This window comes from Trachemys scripta, chromosome 4 (assembly GCF_013100865.1).
Source record: "Trachemys scripta elegans isolate TJP31775 chromosome 4, CAS_Tse_1.0, whole genome shotgun sequence".
Lineage (NCBI taxonomy): Eukaryota > Metazoa > Chordata > Testudines > Emydidae > Trachemys > Trachemys scripta.
The window spans coordinates 123,016,210-123,033,382 of record NC_048301.1 but is presented as its reverse complement, the minus strand read 5'-3'; the positions used below and the strand labels follow the sequence as shown (position 1 = coordinate 123,033,382).

At 43.9% G+C, this 17,173-nt stretch overlaps 1 protein-coding gene across 2 annotated transcripts in view; it reads left to right on the top strand.

Moving 5' to 3' along the window:
• Nucleotides 1–3,588: 3,588 nt before the first annotated feature.
• RHEX (regulator of hemoglobinization and erythroid cell expansion) overlaps nucleotides 3,589–17,173 on the top strand; it is a 28,653-nt gene continuing 15,068 nt past the window's right edge. For both annotated transcript variants that reach the window (XM_034767151.1, XM_034767152.1), the window contains exon 1: nucleotides 3,589–3,981. The gene's annotated coding sequence lies outside the window, so the exon portion shown is untranslated. The remainder of the gene's footprint in view (nucleotides 3,982–17,173) is intronic.

The window sequence follows — 17,173 nt, the reverse complement described above, 5'->3', positions numbered from 1 at the left end:
GGGAAAAAAACAAAACTGGAAAATTTGTTTCTGTTTTTTATCAAAACACCAAAACATTTCAGCAGAAACTAATTTTGTCCCATGAGAATTTTTTTTAAATAAAAAAGCCATTTTGGGGGAAAGTGTTTTACTTTTTTTGTTGGTTGGTTGGGTGGTTGACCAGCTCTGTAACTGACATTTCCTGTGCTTTGTGTAACTGACATTTCCTGTGCTTTGTGTTATCCTTTATGTATTGACCTGTAAACTTTAGCTTGGGAGATGAGGCTCATGAATCTGAAGAATTGGCAGTCGAGCAGTCATTTACCACCTACTGCCTTGTAGCATTGAACTCAAAGCGCCTTGTGATGCAGTTTGCATGGAAGCCGCTATGCAAAGTAAAGCTGTGTTCTGCTGGATTGTATTGCTTCCCATATGGCTTTGATTGTTTTGTTCAGCAAATTTCAGTGACACCAGTGGTGTCCCGTACCCACGCTCAGGCTTGTGTGTGTAAAAGTATTGGTCAGAGAGAGGGCTCTGTGACAGTGTTTAGTAGCACCAATGTGTTATGTCCCGTTGGCTAGCTATGCCTGGCAATTAACCCACAGAGGGGAGAGAAAGTCTTTCCTTATTCTCAAAGGCACTGGTGCATTGCTGCAGGACATTAATGTACCTGTATACCCTATTGGGAGACAATCCTCTGAGCACAGCCGGGTTTGTTTCAGCGTCCTCTGAAGACGAGTGGAAAGGGAGAGGGAAAATCGATGGGCAGATGAAACTCGCTAGAAATCAGACCCAGGATTTGCTGTGCACTGAGAGCTGTCGTCTGGCGCAGGAAGATGAAATATTGGGGAAATCTCCGCTCCCATCCTTGGCTGCGGTGGAGGGGTGCACAGTGTAGCTCAGGAAAGGGGTTTGTGGAAATAGGTGGCTTTTCATTAACTGTGCGCTCCCCGATTCGGCGCCAGGTTGAGCACAGGGCTGGCCCACCAGTATAAATTAGAGCAGTCTGAGGGCTGCTGAAAGTTACACTGGCTGCCAATGGACCTAAGGGCCCCAGAATCACTATGGTACAGGGGACGCTGCTACCTTCCCTATTCCCCAGACATGCTCCCTAACCTGGTTGCAGGGAGGGACAACACAGAAGGTGGCACAACAGCCTTCCCCGGTGGCGCTCTGCCACCAAGGGCTCCCCTGCGCAGGGGTGATCTTCCCAGGCCACGTAAACAGGCATTGGGGCGCTTTGCTACAATGGAGTGGAGCCAAGCAGCCCTGACACAAGGAAGGACACCAGCCCTACAGTCCATTTTATGCTGCAGGAGGCTGAGGTGTGGAAGAGCTGGAGTCAGGTTCCTGGCGTGGGAAGGAGGGGCAGTCAAGTGTGTGATTCAGTAACAGCACTATGTCCTAGCATGGGAACGCCAGGCAGGGCAGAGGGGGGACGGCACCCTGGATTGCCCTGGTAGGAACAGACAAAGAATTTCTGTAATTACACCCGATCTGACTGTCCTGGAGAAAGGGACCATGGCACTGTATTGAACTTGTCCATACTGAATAGAAAGGGAGGAACATCTGAACGCAGGAATAGATGATTTGCACAAGCAGCTTGACTCTCCCAGAAATTATAGCCACAGACTAAACAACTTTATTTTTCTGCAGTTAGCTTGATTTAGTAACCCAGCCCCTACAGTTCAGCAGTTGCTCTGTGATCAACTTAACTCTACACTGTACTTGTTTTGGAGGAAAAGATTTAGTCTCTCTCCATTATGCACAGTCCAGCCCAGTCACTCTGAAGTTCTGGAACATACTTACTAGTGGCTGGGTTTCTCTCCTGCCTCTATGATACATCGACTGGGGTTCTTTATTCAATTGCAAGCGAGATAGTGAGGTCGAATGGTAGCAGCAGGGGACTGGTTAGAGCAAGGAACAGTTAGGATACCTGGGTTCTTAGGTAATAAATCATCTCATATGTGAATTTGTTTCCGTCTAGTAGCCAACTCTAATAGCCTGTAATTTGCTCACAGCTAACAGGTGCTTTTTTAGCTTCACGTCGAAGAGCCTTTGCTTTTGGTGCTGACGGTCCCAGTCCTCGCTGGCGACCACATCTCATTGTATCTGCAACTTTTCAGTTCCCCATTACGTTCAGGCTCCTCATCCTCACCCCTGTGTCACTACATGACTCTCCCCTTGCCTACATCTCAGATCTCTACCCCTTCTCACTGCTCTCGTCCCCTCTCCCATGTGCTCCCTTCCTCTCTTCCCACTCTCCACTTCATGCTGTCTCCCAGGAAGTGGGAATTTGTGCCAAGCCTGTGATGTGCCATGGGAAGAGGTATAGATTCATAGAGTTCAAGGCCCAAAGGTGCCATTGGGATCATCATGCCTGACTTCCCCTCTCCTCCCCCCCATGTAATACAGGCCACTGGACTTCCTTGAATTAAGTTGATAGTTGGAGAAAAACAGTCTGCAGAGGGGAACGTAGCAAATTTTGGCTCCTGTTGCTTTTCATCTCTTCTGGTGTTGATTGATATGTAGTTGTCTAGATGCTTTTGCATTCTGATCACCAGCTGGGGACAGGGAGAAATTCTCCTCCCACTTTATTTATTGCATTGCAACATGCAATATATTATGAGGATTTACAGCTCTCTCTCATGTATCTGGCACTGGTCGCTGGTGGGCATGGGATAGCAGACTATCTGGATCAGTGGTCTAGTTTGACCAGGCCTAAGTGCTTCTCAGGAGGCCACAGAAAGTAAAGAACCGTTGTGCCTCATTCTTTACTAGTGATTGTGAAACTCAGTAGGACGACATATTAACATTAGGAAAATTTTCCACTGGAGTCTGATGGCACACCAGGGATTGAACCAGGGCTAAAGGCATGAGCTGCTACCATTTGACAGGAGCTAGGGATTGTAACAACTCATATTCTCCGTGTCTCAGCACAGGGGTAGACATGTAAATGTAAAAGTGAAAATGGAGGTTAGCCTAAACCCTGATTCGAACTCTGAGCCTGTGTCTGGGGATATGTCTACACTGTACACTCCTTATAGTGGCGTGTAGCATACATACACTGCACGCCCCATAGCATGAGCATAAATAGCAGGTGGCGAGGCACTGCTCAGGTGAGTGGAGTAAACACACATCTGTATCCTTTTGGTACATGGCTCTCTACACGCCCGAGCAGTGCCTCCCATGTCTACAAGCTATTTTTAGCAGGATCGTGTCCCTCTGCCTCCCCACCGCCTTTCCCTGCCACCATGAAGGACTCCAGCAGCTCCAGAGCCTTTCCCCATTGCCTCCCCCCTGCCAGAGCCTTTCACGGACTTGTGTAGCGACACACCTCAGTGTGGACACAACAGCCCGCTTTTGACTGTGGCATGTAACTACACATGCCGCCACCCAGTGGTATGCTGTGTAGACATACCCTGTGTGTGAATCTCACGGCTGTCTTTGTAATGCAGCTAAACCAAAAACCTGGATCTAGACACCTCAATACTTTGGGTGTATTTGCAATCTTGGTCCACATTGCAATGCTTGTGCCTGTCTCCAGGAGATAATAAGCCCCCTCCTAATTAGTAGTTTATATTACAAAAGCTTATAAGAAGCCCGATCAAGCATCAGGGTGCCACTGTGCTAGGTTCTTGTGCAGACAAGTGACAAAAAAGACAGCCCGTGTCCTAGAGAGCTCTCAACATACATGTCAGACAGGATGCGACAGGTGGACGAAAGAGCGTTCTTTCCAGCTGCTGCTCCATGCGGGGGTATTGCAGACGGAGCCCCTTCTCATTGCCGCTTGGAAATGGCAGTTTCAGCTTGTGCCTCACCGGAGCCTGAATGCAGAGGAAGCTTGGAGGCTCTGCAGGAAAAGGGGGCTTGAGAAAGAGCTGTGGCGATAACAAACAGCCCGAGCGAGAATCATCTGCACGAATATGCTTGGCACAACCTTTCCAATGTCAATGGATTCCCCTGCAATGCTGCGGCTGCTACTGCTGGCTCCGGGGTCAGGTAAACATGATGGCGATCCTGCATTCTTTACACAGACAAAAATACCCAATTCTCTATGGAGAAGTCATCCACACCAGTGGGTGTAAACTGTTACCATTCTGATGTGCTGGCATCTTACCCCCCACTTTGCACAGGCACTGGTGTAAAGGACTATGGGGTAAAGGACACAGAGCAATGGGAGCTCTGTGCCTGTCAGAACGGCAGGATTAGACTCACTGAGTAAGTGATGCAACGGAACCTGCGAGAAGGAAAAATATTTTCAGTGTTTTACAGTCTCTAAACTGATTAAAAAAGTTAATGTCCAATTAGCATAGATAAACTGTATGAAAATCTACAGAGTACACATCTACAAATACCAGTCAGTGTAATTAAAGCCTGTTCTTTGAGAATCAGCAGCTTTGCAGGAGAGACAATTCTGTGCTGCCCTGCTGGAATTGATGAACTCTTCCAAAACAACTGATGCTTGTTTAGCATAGAATAGCCATCTCATTAAGCCACAGTGAGTGTATTATAAAAACGGTAATGATCAACTAAGCCTCCACATGTGATTGAAGTAGGGTTTTTTTTCTTGATGCCAAGATCATTCCAATTAAATTATTAAAGCAGTTTATTATTATCCTTTATCTGGTTTATAGGTTGTTTTCCAGATGCCTATATTATAGCATTGCAATGCCACAAAGCTGGGTGCATTTCTCCAGTGCCCAATAGGGTGGAGGTATTTAGGGATAGCTTATTTTTTAAATGTATGTAAAGGCTTGTACCTTTGACATTTTGCTTGTCAATTTTTGGTCTATTTTTGTTTGTCCATTTTGGCTAATTAGACGGTAAGCTGTTTGGGGAAGAGACTGGCTTGTGTTCTGTTTATGCGCAGTGCCTAGCAAAATGGGGCCCTTATGCTGATTGGGCCCCCTATACACTATCATAATAGTACATATTTACATAGTTAGTCTCTTCTTCTTATTGTCTCCTTTTAGGACATGCAACTTTCCTACATTAGAATTAATGTAAGTGAGTTGCATTCTGTTCAGATCCCCCGAGTAAACATGGCAGAATTTACTTCATAGATTTGTTCTACACTACCTATATTTGAGATGTAAAGCACAGTGAGCGCCGCAGATGAAAAACTCCAAAGAAGTACAAAATATTGTTATGATAAATATAGTTGTTTTCAGCACACACAGGACCACATTTCCAAGAAGTGCCCACTATTTCTGCATGTGCAGATTTGTGATTGCAAATGTTTGTATCCTGTCACTTTTGCACAAAAATGATCAAGTGCCATGGGCACATGAAGATCAAGTTTTAATGGATTTTGTGCACATAAATTCAGTCATTTGCAGTCACAAATTCACAAAAATAATTATATGTGCAAATTTATATGCGGAGAAATGGAATTTAGACTGAGGCATGTTTGAAATTTGACCTATAATCTGCAAGTTTCCCCCACCAGGCACGGATATTCAAAAAAGGGCCAACACATCAGATCTAAAACAGGTGAACAACATTATTTCAGTAAATGCCAGAGCAGCTGAAAAATCAGTGTGGCCAAAACATGATAGCCACAACCATGAATGTTGAAGCATAAATTTATAAACTGAAAATCCTATAATAAAAATCTAGTCTGATGGGATCTGATTCTGATCTCATGCTACTTTTATACCAACATAACTCTGATTTTCACTGAGGTACTCCTGATTTACACCTGTGGAAGTGAGAGCAGATTCGGGGGATTTAATTCAAATTTTATTCAGGTTGCACTTTGGTTTCCATTGCAAGCCTGATTTTGATGACTCCCTAAAATGTAAAACAACACAAAACCCTTCATATCAGTCTCAAAATTTATGGGTTAAATTTGGTGCGGAGGTAGAATTTTTCCTGCAAAATTTAGAGTGAACCAAACAAGGGGATCTTGAATTATGACATCCTGAAATTAAAGCTGTTAAACACAGTTATAAAATTCTTCTATTTTTTGTTTTGCCATTTTGTAGCCAAGAAATAGAAAGGGGGGGAAGGTGAGAGAGAGAACTTACTTTACCGTATTCCTCTTCATTGAGAAGTGCAGCTTTAATTCTGTATTTCCTGGCCTGCTAACATTTGAAGGTTTTATTTAACTCTTAAACTCCAGGACGCTCTCGAACGGCTCTTAAGTGCTAACAAATGCAACTTCACCTTAATTTTTAGGCAGGAATTTTATTAGCTTCAGCTCTTTAGGCAGAACTGCTGTTACTCCAACCTCCACTTTTCAATGCTTTGGTCTGGATATATAGGGCTTTGAATCAGCAAAGCACATAAGCACATGCTTAACTTTAAGCATGTGCCTAAATCCCATTGACTTCAGTGGGAGTTAAGGTGGGATTTTCCAAAAGAGCCTGAAAGATATTTAGGTGCCTAGCTCTCATTGAAGTAAGTGGGAATTAGGACCCTAAACACTTTTGAGGATCTGGGCTTATGTGATTTAAGAGCACAAGTTCCAAAATCCAACCCCTAGTGCTTAAATGCTTTGCTGAATAGGGATGAATGTAAGTGTGTAAAAAGCAACGGAGGGTCCTGTGGCACCTTTAAGACTAACAGAAGTGTGTAAGTAAGTGTGTACTTAGAGTTGAGGGCTTTGTTGAACTGGGACCTAAATGCATTGCTGAAATCAGACCACAGATGCTTGCCGTTAGCCAGTGATCCCTTAAGAAACCTGGCCTGAATAATTCTGAATCCAAAATGCTCTGATGACCTTATCACACCATTCATAATTAATTGACATGGACCTATTTGTCTCATTTATATTATTGTTGACCTTTTATCAGTAGGGTAAAAACAAGATCATGTAAGATTGGTCAGCGTGTCACACAAATGATCGGGAGACCCACTGTGGGTTGCTGAGCTTTCGGAGGTAGCAAGGGAATGAACAAACGGAATATAAAATGAATCCAAATACTCCATCACTGTTTTCATTTATACGACAACCACAGGAAAATGTTAGTTACTTTCAGTATAAAAATACTATATTGGGAATTAATGAATCTTATCAGGGAGAGCAAATGACTCTGGTTTATTGATTAATTCAATTGTTATTCATAAATAATGGATTCACTGAATAGTGTTGAACCAACAATGCAAATGGTTAGCTACTACACTTTTAGCTGAAAAACTTATTTGATTATACCCAGCATTATTTGGTGAATCTGATAAATAATATTCAAAAAGCTCTGGAGTTCTAGCAACAGCATGGTGTGGTTAAATCTTTGCTGAGCAGCAGGGTTGGATCACTGAATCCTGGGTGATAATTACTGTGTTTGCAGGTTAGGGAAGTGTGGATTAGGAAGCCCCCTCCCATACTTATGACTCAAACATTTGGTAAATGTTCATGGAATTATTTGAAACTAGTGTGTAGCATCGATAGTATTTATGAGGATTAAGTAACTAATGTTTCTAAAAGTGCTTTGAGATCCTTTGATGAAACTGAGTGAGGACTTCAGGAGCTGGCATGGATCATTGGGACAGAAGGAGTTGATGACCTCGGCTGTTTAAGCCTGTTTCCTTACAGATTTCTTTAAAATTATGGGGTGAAATCCTGGTACCAGTGAACTGATATTAGAGCTTCACCATTGACTTCAATGTGGCCAGCCCTGTTTTTTAACTGAAGTAATGAGTTAAATGCCTTGCACACTAGTTTAGCAGTGGAGCGGAACAAACACATACTGAGAATATATTTTTGTCAATGTATATGTAATAGGGTGGGTTGATGTGTTTCAAATTTCAAAATTTTGGTCAAAATTTTCATCAAAATTTTGACCAAAATTTTGAATTCTGATACAATAAAAGGGGGGAATTAGTTGCACTTTTATATTTTTGACCAATCCTAGTATATATTTTCAACTGTCACTCGTTCTCTAAAATATATAGCATAAACAGATACTGTATGTGCAATATTGTGAATATATTGCAGTTATCAGAGGGATGATCCATGAAAAAACTATATATGATATGTTATCATTATACATCAGTGGATGAAATCTGTAGCCTATGCTATGCAGAAGGTCAGACTAAATATTCATAATGGTCCTTGCTGGATTTACAATCTACGGCCCCAATCCTGTGAACATTTATGCATGTATTTATCTTTACTAATGTGAATAGTCCCATTAAAGATAATGGGACGCTCATCATAGTAATGTTAAACATATGTACAAGTATTTGCAGAATTGGCACTTATGAATCTGTGTTGCTAATAAGGTATGCAAAGTAGTTAGGTGCCCAAATCCTGTTGAATTTCAATGGGATTTGGGTACCTAACTGGTTTGAAAATCCCAGCTGATGTAAATAATATACAAGTTATATATTTATAGTAATATATTAACCTGAAGTAAACCATATCTATGAATATATTTTAGTTTATTCCATTTTATGTAAGCAATGCCTTGTGTGTCGATTTAAATTATGTATGTATACAGATGAAATACTCATGTAATCCACATCGGGTCTGGGTATTTTACTTGATTCATTTTCAGTAACCTTTTTACTTGATAAAAATGTCGGTGTTCTTTCTTTGAGTGAGTATCCTGTAGTTTAAGATCTTGCAACATTGCCACTATTAACCCTGTCTCTGCGAGTTTTCACGTACTGACTGATTCAAATTGTGTCTGGCTGGGGAATTTGCTGAAGAGGCTTTTTTTCTTTACTTTTCAATATAATTTTAATTTGCTAAACTGCTTACAAATCATGAAGGATCAGGAAGACTGGAGACTTTATGGCCGCAGAGCCTTTTCAAAAAAATGTGTTCTTCATTAATGTAGGGACAGTTCTGCCGTTAAATTTTCACGAATGGAGGCACCGGTTGTAGCTCCGTTGTGTTCTGGTTTCCACTTAAAGAAGGACTAAAACTCCTTTTGTTACATAATTTAAATACTGTTGTTTTCGCAGCAAGTTGGGGTCAATTCCTCTTCAGAGGCCAGTTGAATTTTCCAAGTAATGTTCTTGATTAATGTCTCACTGATTTTTATATATAACATTCTTTAAAATTCCCAAATTTAGCATTGGTGTCCAAATGCCTCTTTTGTCTTGAAAGATCTCAATTAATAAAAGTCATACACGGTTGAAATTTGGCGTGGTAATTAGGGCTAAATAGACTGCAGAGGCCATTTTTTCCCCAGACAAATCAGTTTTCATACATTTAAAGTGTAGCTTCATTTGGAAATGTGACTGTGCAATAGAAGACATCTTTGTACTCCCGCATTCTGATTCCCATGAGTGTATTTAGTCATATCGGCTGATTTTAGTGCAACAAAAAATAAGAGCCAGATCCTCTGCTGGTGTTAATTGGCTCGAATGGAGCTAGGCCAATTAACTCCAGTGGGGGAGGAGGGAATCTGGCCCTAAATTTTTACTGGTTTAAGGCCTAAAATCAGTGGGACTCTTTCCATCTAATGGGTTTTCGTTGTGCCCTTTTTCTCCTGTTCGCTCTGCAGAACCAACGCAGCTCCAGGACAATGAGCTGTGAGTTCAGTTCCATCTTGCTCACCATCATCAGATCTGTTCACTAACAGACCGTCTGCATCAGGGATTTGCCCTGGTTACAGCCCTGGGTGTAGGCAGGCAAAGCTGGTGTAAATCGCAATTGGCGTGGATGAAGCATATCCCGTTTTCAAGCAGAGGAAAGCTGCATGAATACAAATCATGGGTTGTAGTGTCTTACTCTGCCTACACTAACAGTTTGCACTTGGCGCAGCTACACAAGTGGCTAGACTCCCCAGTGCAGACATAGCCTGAGTTCCAGTTACACATGTACAAGAACAGAGAACAGGCTCGTGTACGTGTCCCCAGGGGTTGCATTTGGGCAGCAGAATGTTGATTTCTGGTGATGATGTGTGAAATGGAAAGAGACCAGCTTTACTCTCATAGACTGAAAGTCTGCAGGGACTGACGGTTCACAAAGCAAGACTTTTTTTTCCGCTTATTGGGCACATTTCATACAGAACGTATGATGCCTTTTACTGTCACGTTCCAGAGCAGAATCACACTTTAAGTAGTAGTGCATAGTTTCAACAGGCATCCAGCAAATTGCTCCAATGCATCCAACAAATATATCCTTATACAAGGAGACCACTGTGTAGTTAGCAAACACCTAATATTAACAACAAGAAAAGGTATTGAGCTTGTGAGTTTGAATGGATTAGGCAGATTTTCAAAAGAGTTTGGAGTCAGATTTTCAAGTGTTAATAGCACCCACTACCGGGGCTGGATTTCCAAAAGACCTCCGCACCCAAAGTGCTGAGTTGTTTTGAAAAACTGGCTTTTAGTTAGGTACCTAAATAAGTGCTGAGCTCCTATGAAAATCTAGTCCATTGTCCGTTATGTGCATATTTCTGAGAAAGACAGCCAGAGCTCTATATAATGGTTGTATCTGTTTTTTTCTTTTTCTTTTTTTTTTAGTACGTGTAAGTTTGTTCCCTGGACAACGTGATTTAAACAACCAATGTATTGGTTGGAATGGTAGGAACTTTCCATTCTGAAGCTAAGGCCGCTCCAAGCAGGGGCGGTTCCAGGCACCAGCACAGCAAGCGTGTGCCTGGGGCGGCAAGCCGCAGAGGGGCGGCGTGCCGGTTCCCGTGAGGGCGGCAGTCAGGCAGCCTTCGGTGGCATGCCTGCGGAAGGTCCGCCGGTCCTGCAGGTTCGGTGGCAATTCGGCGGCAGGTACACCAAAGGCGCAGGACCGGCAGATCATCCGCAGAAATGGTGCCAAATCCGCGTGACCAGTGGACCTCCCGCAGGCATGATGCCGAAGACCGCCTGACTGCCGTGCTTGGGGCGGCAAAAAACATAGAGTCGCCCCTGGCGCCAAGCAAACTCTAGATTCAAAGGGCCAGATTCTGATGTTAGTTACTCCTGCACAAATCTGGAGTAATTCTACTGACTTCAGTGGTTTCTCTAAATTTACACCATATCCTGGAGAGTGGAATCTGGTCCCAAACAGCTGGTTTGAAATAATTACAGAGTGTGTCTGTAATGTGGAGTTTGTGTCATTTTTGGAAGAAACAATATTTCATGTAATAATTACCAAGCTACTTGGCTACAGAACCCATTCGAATCACTGATCTGTGTTTGCACTGTAACCAACTTGCTTAACCTCTTAAGGAACCTTGTGGCCGTGCTGAATCCAGCTGCTGAAATGAAGGGGAATTTGGGTCAGAGACAGGGAGCTAAAGAAAACACCATCCTTCATCTGGAAATCTGCATGTTGAAATGATTAGACAGAATGGGGAGCACTGACTCAGAACATATTTGCTTTTCAGGGCTTATACCCAGTTATTCCCATGTTTTATATGGAATGGGTGGAGGCCTCTAAGTTTATCTCCTTGACTTAAAACAGAAATGTCTTAGAGTCCCGCTCGAGGGTCAGCATTTGTTAAAGAGAGTCCTTCCCCCCAGAGAGCTTGCAATCTAGTCTCTTATCACACCGGAGGTGAATAGGGTTCCAAAAAGACGGGGGAGGTGGGGGGCAGGTTATTAGCCCTGTGACTTGAACTCAGATCCCACACTAGTGCCAGGCCAGCAAATCTTTGGTGTCATTAAGTAACTTTCTGGGTATTTAAGGATATTAATTAACATTATTATTTGCAGAGAAGTACATGATTTTTTGAACCAGGATTGAACAGCATGGTGGCAGAAATTCAATTGTTTTGAATATTTATTAATTAAATAGAGGGATTAAACATCCATGATGCCCCAATTAACTGTAATTAGTGCAGACAAAGCTAGTCTTTGAGCAGCTGTAGTTTCCTTCCTTATATACGGGCAAAGGATGGTTCAGATACTACCATGATGATCATGATATAGCTTGACTAGATGCAAAGCGAAGTTAGTGGATAAGACCGGAAGTCAGGATATCTGGGTTCTTTCCAGTCTCCATACACTTTCCAAGTGACTCAGGGTCTGATCTTGCCATGTGCTGCATCCCCTCACAAGCTGCTGAGCAGCTATAGGAGCTGAAGGAACCCACCCATCAGGATATGGCCCTTCACCTCTCTGTGCCTTTGTTTCTCCATCTGTAAAATGGGTATAATACTACTGCCCCCATCTCACAGGGCATTGTGGGACTCACTGAATGCTTTAAAGTGCTTTGAGACCCTGCGATGGACGGCTACAGAAATGCTAAGGATGATTATGAACTTTGTTATTTAAAAGCCAGCAGTTTTCTGTCAGCTGGCAGGAGATGAGTGGAGAAGTGAGACTATCAGTCACACTGTGGTGTCCCTACGACTCTGAGCACTACACTGTGGAGAAGCTGTGGTGCAGACATGAAGTAATACAGTGTCTCAACCTCATGGGCTGTCAGGGGAATGCCAGCAATGAGCACCAGGGCTGAGCAGCCTTTCGAGAAAGCAGGGAAAATAGAATATTCCCTGTCATGATGACGGGACACCTAGAGAATGCCACAGAGTTTTATGGGTGTAGGAGCAGTGACATGATATTAAATGTCATGATAAACATCTCCAGTGGTAAAAGATTGTTCAGCTGATAGCTAAATAGTGGCTATACCTTCCCTCCAGCCTACTACAGGACAAAGAGCTCATCTGCCTCTCTGTTTAGGGTCTCATCACCATAGTCTCTTCAATGCTACTTCTGCCCATCAGGAGTAAGCATTTTAGGAGAAATTTGCAATCTGTGGGGCCTGATACTCTGTTGCCCTGCATCTTGGGCCTGATTCTTGTTGCATTAAGGCCCCTTAACAAGGTTTTGTCTGTGTAAAGGGGCTTTAAAGAGCTCAGTTCTGTCCCTGGTGGCATTATTCACAGTGTATGTCTATCCTGCAATCACAAAGCATGATTGCAGCTTGCCCGAGCTTTAATCTTGATAGCTTGTGTCTCTCTCTTACCAACAGAAGTTGGTGCAATAAAAGATATTACCTTGCCCACCTTGTCCCTGGGTCATTACTCAGTGGCTAGCCTGCGCTGAAGCCCATGACTGTAGTACAAATAAACCCATGAATGCTTTATCGGGCATGTGGTGCCACTGAGAGCAAGGCCGGGTGTTTGCTCCCAGAGGTGGATGCTAATTACCCCCACGCTGGTAGGAATCAGTGTGTATGGAAAGTTTTTCCTGCTGCTGCTCACACTGTCCCAGACTAGGGGCTAAAAAAAGGACTCCAGCCTCCAGAACTGTCTGTCTGCCACCTCCAGCATCAAATGCAGTGGTTCAAGCACTGACACGACACTTGTCTTCTTGGAAAATCAGCCGATACCAACCAATGCCTCAGCTCTGACAGGTTTCAAAGTAGCAGCCGTGTTAATCTGTATCCACAAAAAGAACAGGAGCACTTGTGGCATCTGAGACTAACAAATTTATTTGAGCATAAGCTTTCGTGGGCTACAGTCCACTTCATCGGATGCATAGAATGGAACATACAGTGAGGAGATATATATACACATACAGAGAATATGAAAAGGTGGGAGTTGCCCTACCAACGCTAAGAGGCTAATTAATTAAGACGAGCTATTATCAGCAGGAGAGAAAAAACTTTTTGTCAGCTCTGACAGTGCTCCAGAAAAAGGCTGCAGAGGACCAGAGGGGATCGAACAGGTCTCCTCCCGCTTGAATGTCTGTGTTTGCTTCCCTGATGTACCAAAGAGGGCAGTTGATCACTCCCTGCCTGGCTCACTTCCTGCCTATTTGATCAGATAGGCTGAGTCAGCCCTGCCACTGCTTCTCCGGGGTTGTTGACCTACAGAGTGATTTTAGCTGAGTGCGTTGGTGTCTCTGGAGCCTGGGCGCACTGAGGTGTGTGGGCCTTTTCCTCTCTCGGGGAGATGTTCCTGAGCCATCCCAGCTTGTCTAGATGTGCAACACCGACAGCAGGTACAAAGCTGCTTCAGACCCTGCCCGTATTTTGGGACACGAGTCAGTAGTTTCGGAACTGTACGCTGAGTCTGATTGGCACAAATGGGATCCCCTCACCTCCATGAGCTCCCAAATTCACCCCTGTTGTTTTGTACTTGAAAGGCCTAGCCAGTAAATATAGGATGGGATTGACTCCCTGACCTTGCTCCTGGTGTTTACATGAGTGCAAAGCAGGTGCCAGACACCATAGGCCCCGACTCCGTCAGTGCTCATCCTACATCCTTTTCCCTCACCGAAGGAGTGACATATGTAGAACCTCAAAGAAGGACTCAATAATCCATTACAGTCCACTGACATTTCCCATTCCAACAGCATCAAGCTGTCCCTCTTTGTCCAATGTCACTCTTGATGGCGATATGTCTTGGTACTGTCCCAAAGCTGCCTAGAAATCAATCAGATGCATCAGATTCACACAATGTAACACTCCCTCCTGTTCTAATCGTGCACTTGCTCTCACTTGGCCAGATCCCCTAATGGTATAAACAGGTGCAGTTCCACTCAAGTATCCAATTGCAAGTGCACAATTAAGGTTCCTGACAAGGGTAAATAGCTGGCTATAGAAAAATAATTAAATTGTTTCTCCAACACCCGCACACACGCACGCACACGCACACACACACACACACGCGCACACACACACACACACTTCATTTTTATTCTTAATTATCAAGGCACCAAGGAATAACTCACATGGAACATATTCAGACATGAGAAAATATGCCCTGCTGCACTCAGGATAGAGGATGATTTTGCCACATATATGAATCATTCCAATGCCCATTGTGTGCAGCCCTCACCCGACCAAGAGCAATACCCACCTAGTAGGGAATGATGATCTTGGAGTAAAACCACAGGAGTGGGAGTTGGGAGAGCCAAACTGTTCTCGCAGCTCAGTCACGTGCACACTGTGACTGTGGGCGAGACACTTCACCCCCTCTGTCCCTCAGTTTCACTACCTCACGGAGGAGCCAAGCTCGACAATGTTTGTGTCTTAAGATCCTCACACTGGTGATGGCAAAGTATGATTAGTGATTGTGTTCAGATGACATACAATAAATACCAGGAACAGAGATCTCTGAAAACTACGGTACTCAGCTATCGTAGTGATGAATGCTCTATAGGAATTACAAAGACTACAATGGCATTATCACTGTTAACTCGTAGCAGGTTCAGATTGATCCTTTGCGGCGCCTAACTTTGCTGTTGAGTAAATAATTATTTCCAGCTGCTTCTCTGGGTTGGCTGTGGGCCAAAACTCAGCTGGTGTAAATCAGCATCGCACCATTTAAAGTGCTGTTTTACACCGGCTGAGTTTTGGCCCTTTATCTACAGAGCCTTAGCAAGACAAGCTTTGCCATGGCACATATCAAGATGCCAGCTGTAAGGGAGAGCCTAAAAGGAATCACAGCCAAACCTACAGGGACTTTAATTTACCTTCTTGTATTGAAAAATAGGAATCTCAGTGTTTGAATAGTTATTTTTTCCTTTCACCCATTAAATCTATTGTACATTTTTAGCTTCTTGGAATAAAAGTGTATTTCTGTTGTCTCTCAGGTGTGCTAATGTGCAGAGTCTGGTACCATTTTCTGTTGTGAACACTTTGTCGTTATGAGACCTGGTAAGCCAGATCCGTAGCTGGCGAGAATTGGTGTGATTCTGTTGACTTCAAGGGAGCTGCATTGATTGACACTGGCTGAGGATCCGGTCCTTTTAGTGAATTTGCTGGGGAGAGGTTCCAGATTAACAGCAGCCCTGGAGAGCAAAACCTTCTCCCTCTTCACCGAACAGGTGCAGCGTGGGCAATCTTCCCCATATGGCCCTGCCAAGATGCCTCCATCCTGCCTTGCAGACACTTTCTCTAGGGCCCAGCCAGTTTTCAGCCTCCCTGCAGAGACTGCCAATAAAGGTGCCAGCTATGGTGGTGAATATTTAATGTATCCACTCAGCAGGACTGAGGCTTCTAACTCTCCTCTAATGGCCCCTCACAAGGCCAGAGGGGTTCAGTGCTGGCTTGGGCTGGAGGCCCACTGGATGCAGTTTGAAAGAAGGGCTCTGCTATTAGATTCTGTGATGGGTAAGGGGCTGAGATTTGGGAGTGATGGTGCACGAATGCTGGCATGCTACTCATAAAGGCGTACGTGACCACAGAGCCCCCGATTCTTCAACCCTTATTTTCAACAAGTAGCACTTACTCACACGAGTAAACCTGCCAGTAGGACCATTTGTGGAGTAAGGTACTATGGCCTGGTCTAGGTCCACAGATGGAGTCAAAATATTTCTGCTGCATCAGCAAGCAGTGTGGTCCAGTGATTAGATCAATGGACTGAGCTTCTGGACACCTGAGTTGTGTGTCTAACTCTCTCATAGATGGCTTTAAATGTCTCAGATGTGGGTTGTATTCCCAACTCTGCTGTGTGAGCGTGGATGGTAGGGTGACCAGATGTCTTGATTTTATAGGGACAGTCCCAATTTTTGGGTCTTTTTCTTATATAGTCTCCTACTACACTCCACCCTCTGTCTCGATTTTTCACATTTGCTGTCCGGTCACCCTAGTGGATGGATCACTTCCCCACTCTGTGCCCGTTTCCCCTTTCATCTGTTTTGTCTATGCACATTGTAAGCTCTTTCAGGCTGCAGTGCATAATAGGACTCCAATCTTGACTGAGGCCCCTGGGAGCTACTGGACTACATCTAATAATAAATAAAAGGCTGATTTACACTCGCTGAACATCTCTGTGTGTAGGAATACAGCTGGCAGATTTCCGCCCATAAAACAGTCATTTATTTCCCAGAGCAAGAAAGATGGACACACAGCATAGGCTTGAAATCAACAAGAGATGTCGGTCCATTGCATTTAACTGTACAGCTACCACTCCACCGACCCCAAACCAAGCTGCCTTGAGCTCTTCTCTGCAAGCTTCAGAAGATGGCAGTGAGACAAGGAGAAGCAGGGGGTGCAGGGTCTCGCAAGGGCTGTTTATTCTATTAGGCAACATGTATAAAGCCAGCAGCCCTGTGGAGATGTCTGATCAGCAGCCACTTCCTGTTACCGTTACACTGTTACAGTATTTTTTAATCAGTGGTCTGATCTTCAGCTGCATGAATTCCCCTCTCACACCTCCAGGGGAAAGGGATTGCTTCACAGGGCCAATAGAGGGACTAAAGCACGAACCAACACAATTTATGTAAGTGGATTTAAAGCTGACATTGCCACCTCATTATCTACAGGACAGGTATAGTGATAGGCAATGGGGAACTGGTCTTCTATTCTAATCTGGGGAGTTCAGGGCTCATCAATCCTTGG